We start from the raw sequence: 3,862 nt of genomic DNA, 5'->3' as shown, positions 1-3,862 counted from the left end.
TGGATTGTTTGTCTTTTTGTTATTGAGGTGTTGAAGTGTTCTATAAATTCTAGTGATAAGTCCCTCTGACATGGAACTCTTGGTCATAGTCACATTTGATGATCTATGTTCTTCTGGTCAAAATTCAATTCCAATGACTGCAGATGATGTTTTATGATGTTCGCTGCCCCAGACAAAAACTAACCTTGACAGTGGACCATTTTACAATACTACAAAAATGGAAAAGTTATAAACATTTCTTTATTAATTTATAGTTTTAGGTATCCATAGATTACAATAACTTTGCCACCACCATCCGCCTTGTATTTTCTTGGCAGTTTCCTTTCCCATTGCCCTGGAGTGTTGAACTCTGCTGTACAGGAGGAATTTCTTTGCTCTTGGTTTTTAAGGGGAAGTTTTCAGGAAATCATAAACTTCACTCATCATGTTTCATCACCACTAAAATGTTTAAAATTATCTGATATAAGCAAGTGTATCTGTTCAAAACTCTGGGGTGGCTATGAATTGAGATAAAAAATATAAATATGATCTGAAATATCTTTCTCTTAAATTATCATCAACTGGGGAAATTTTCCAGGCAATCCCTGAAGGCATTTAAATATGTTCTCTTCACTCTCAGAAGGAAGGAAAAAGAAGGAAAGGTAGTAGGTACAACCAAGCCTCTGTTTTCCACAGGCCACTGAAATAGTCATTAGTGGTCATTAGTCCTGAGGTAGTCCTTAGCCCTGGTCGCCATTTTAGTTCTCTGTCTTTTGGAGATCTGGTGGTGTGGTGCCTGAGGCATTTGACTTCTAACCAGAAGGCTAGCGGTTTAAACCCACCAGCCACTCCTCAGAAGGAAGGTTGGGCAATCTACTTCTGTAGTGATACCGCCTCAGTAACCCAAGGAGGGGTCGCCATGAGTTGGATCCGATTCAAGGGCAGTGCGTTGTGTTGTTTGTTGTGGTACCAATGGGTGGCTCTTTTCTTTCTTTCTTTCTTTTTTTTCTAATTGTGATTTAGGTGAAAGTTTACAGAGCAAATTCATTTTTCATTCAATAGTTAATCCACATTTAGTTTTGTAACATTGACTGCAGTCCCCACAATGTAATAGCTCTCTTCCTACTTCCTCCCTGTGGTTACCTTTTCCCTGTGTCCTTCTTTCCTATGCATCCCTATCCTCTAAGTTACCTACCTGTGAAAATGCCAGCTACTCCTTGGAAGGAGGGTTGAGCAATCTACTTCCGTGGAGACACTGCCTCAGAAACCCAAGGAGGGGTTGCTATGAGTCGGAAATGACTCATGGGGAGTGAATTTGGTTTGGTTTTGGTCTTTTGGGTAAATGGCAGTGAACTTTTCCATATATTTGGAAGGTATATGTGGCCATATGACTTTCTGTGGCCAAAGAAATGTAAGTGGAAGAGGTGTATATCACTTCTACATAGAGGTGTTAAGAGTGAATATCCAAGCAAGAATACTAAACCTATGGATATAAAGTTGATTCCAACTCAGCCAGCATATTAGGATAGAGTATAACTGCTGTGTCGGGTTTCCCAGGCTGTAAATCTTTAAGTAAACACACTGCCTCATCTTTTTCCCTGGCAATGGCTGGTGGGTTCAAACCACTGACTTTTTGGTTAGCAATCAAATTCTTTTTTTTCCACCCCTGTGGTACCACTAGAAACTCTGGTGGTGTAGTGCCTAAGGCATTTGACTGCTAACCAGAAGGCTGATGGTTCCAACCCACCAGCCACTCCTCAGAAGGAAGGTTGGGCAATCTACTTCTGTAGTGATACTGCCTCAGTAACCCAAGGAGGGGTCACTATGAGTAGGATCTGACTCAACAGCAGTGCTTTGTGTTGTTTTTGTTGTGGTACTACTGGATGGCTCTTTTCTTTCTTTCTCTTTTTTTTAAATTGTGACTTGGGTGAAAGTTTACAGAGCAAATTCGTTTTTCATTCAATAGTTCATCTACATTTAGTTTTGTAACATTGACTGCAATCCCCACAATGTAATAGCTCTCTTCCTACTTCCTCCCTGTGGTTACCTTTACCGTGTCCTTCTTTCCTATGCATCCTTATCCTGTAAGTTACCTACCTATGCAAATGTTTCCCTTCTGATCTCTCATGGTTGATTGTTCTAAAGAGTCCTATCTATCTGGTATAATTGTTCACCTAGTAGTCCTGTCTATTGTTTGGGTGGAGGTTAAGCCATGGGAGTGAGTTTAATTCTAGGTCTAAAGGTGACTGGGGGCCATATTCTCCAGGGTTTCATTCATCTCTACCAAACAGTAAACCTAGTCTTTTTTATGATTTTGAGTTTTGTTCTACATTTTTCTCCCATTCTATCGAGGATCTCCAATTCTGATTCCTTTCTGAGTAGTTGGCAGTGTAGCCAGGCAGCATCTAATTCTGGTCTCAGCATAATGTAGGCTGAGGTTCCAAGGGTCCACTAGTCCCTTGGACTAACTGTTTCATTTATCTTTGATTTTCTTCACTTTCCTTTGCTCCCAAAAGGAGAGACCAATTGTTGCATGTTAGATGGCCACTAGCAAGCTTTTAAGACCCCACTCACTACTCATCAAAGTAGGATGTGGAATAATATTTTTGTGTACTATCTTATGCCAATTGAGCTTAATGTTCCCTGCAACCACGTTCCTGAGCTGCAGGCCCAGTGACTCACTCCCTCAAGGTGTTTTAGCAGCGAATTCTTTAACTACTACACCATCAGGAGCTCCTTAGAGCCAATATGTTGTTGTTATTATTAGGTGCTGTCGAGTCAACTCCAACTCATAGTGACCCTATGTACAATAGAACTAAACACTGCCCAGTCTTACACCATCCTCACAATCCTTGGTATGCTTGAGCTTATTATTGTAATAACTGTGTCAGTCCATTTCATTGAGGGTCTTCTCTTTTTGCTGACCCTCCTCTTTACCAAACATGATATCCTTCTCCAGGGGCTGGTTCCTTTTGACAACATGACTAAGCTACATGAGATGAATTCTGACCCTTCTCTCTTCTAAGGAGCACTCCAGCTGTACTTCTTCTAAGACAATACAGAATTCATTAAATTCTCTTCCCCTGTCCTTAGGGTACTCTGGTATCCAAATGGATAGTCAACCAACATTGTTAATGTAGCATAAGTGAAAAATAAACCTTATTTTAAGCCACTGAGATTTGTTTCTATAGCATAATCTAGCCCATTTTGTCTGACAGAGATACCTTCATTCCTCCAATCTCTGCCAGCCTGGACTCAGTTTCCTCATTCTAGTATTCTATACATATTTACAAGGAAAGCCTCTCCCTTTCTTGAGGACTCAATTAATGTTAAAAATGACACAAAGTCTGTTTTTAATTGTTGCTGTTGTTAGGTGCTGTTGAGATGGTTTCAACTTATAATGACCTTATGTAGAAAAGAATAAAACACTGCTTCATCCTGCACCCCGTTCACAATCATTGCCATTCTTGAGTCCATTGTTACAGCCATTGTGTCAATCTATCTCATTGAGGGTTTCCCCCTTTTTTGCTGGCCTTCTACTTTACCAAGCATGATATCCTCTCCAGGAACTAATCCTTCCTCACAACATGACCAAAGAACGAGAGACTGAGTCTAGCCATTCTTACTTGTAAGGAGCATTCTGGGTGTACTGCTGCAAAGACAGATTTGTTCATTCTTTTAGCAGTCTGTGGTATATGCAATATTCTTCACCAACACCATAATTTAAATGCATCGATTCTTTTTCAGTCTTCCTTATTTATTGTCCAGCTTTCACATGTATATGAGGCTATTGAAAATACTATGGTTTGGATCAGGTGCATTGTAGTGTTCAAAGTAACATATATGCTCTTTAACCCTTTAAAGAGGTCTTTTGCCCAATGCA

Source organism: Orycteropus afer, unplaced genomic scaffold (genome assembly GCF_000298275.1).
Source record: "Orycteropus afer afer isolate SDZICR_OR568_19922 unplaced genomic scaffold, OryAfe1.0 scaffold00158, whole genome shotgun sequence".
Classification (NCBI taxonomy): Eukaryota; Metazoa; Chordata; class Mammalia; order Tubulidentata; family Orycteropodidae; genus Orycteropus; species Orycteropus afer.
This window is presented reverse-complemented; position numbering follows the sequence as displayed.